Source organism: Vigna unguiculata, chromosome 9 (assembly GCF_004118075.2).
Source record: "Vigna unguiculata cultivar IT97K-499-35 chromosome 9, ASM411807v1, whole genome shotgun sequence".
NCBI classification, from domain to species: Eukaryota; Viridiplantae; Streptophyta; class Magnoliopsida; order Fabales; family Fabaceae; genus Vigna; species Vigna unguiculata.
Window position 1 is genome coordinate 34100681 of NC_040287.1, and position 919 is coordinate 34101599.

The following is a 919-nucleotide window of genomic DNA, read 5'->3' on the forward strand; positions in this document are numbered from 1 at the left end:
AAAGATTTACAAGAAACTATAACTATCAAACAGAGAAGAAACACAATAATAGGATTTAGAGCTCTACTTACACAAAGGGACGAACTGTTCCGTTAGTTCGAAAGAGGTTTTTGGTCAAGCCCTAACTGAGCTTCTGATTCAAAAGAGAACAAAGTGAGAACGTTTTAATGAGAGAAGGAAACAGAGAGAATGACGGAGTGAAAAATAGAACCAAGGGATCTTCCTGATAACATCATAAGTAAGTATATATTCAATATTTGATAAATGAATTTAATTAAGTTATATATATATATATATATATATAAAGTTTATCGAAGACTTAACGGTGTTTTTAATTTTTCAAATTATGTATATTGTTTATTCTTATCCTCTATTTAATTTGTTTAGTTATCTTATTTTTTAAAATGTTATTTTTAATCTATGTAATCTATAACAATATATAAAGAAGATTATCTCTTTTGTATCCACATTTCAAAATACCAATTTTATCTTTTAAAATATAATTATTTATTACATTTTTGAAAATTGACCGCTACTTTTACAATTTTTTTTTAAAAAAATCGTTTATGTCTGCTTCTTCTCTTTTTCTCTATTTATCAACAGTTGTTCTCTCATCTCTACTGATATATTTCACTTATTTTTAATAAATATAATTTTATTTTATATATTAACTTAAAAACATTACACTATTTCCACCTACTAATAATTTCAGTGATGTCCTTTTTATATCTTTATTATTTAAATTTTCAATCAATTTTTGTAAACATCTTGTAACAACAAGTTCTTTCATTTTATTTTGACGTTTCAACACTTTAGTAAAATAAAATCACAATAACCTCAACATATATTTTCTTTTTCTTTTAAGAACCAACAACTCTTCCCAGTTAAGATACTCTGGATGATAATGTTATAGGAGACA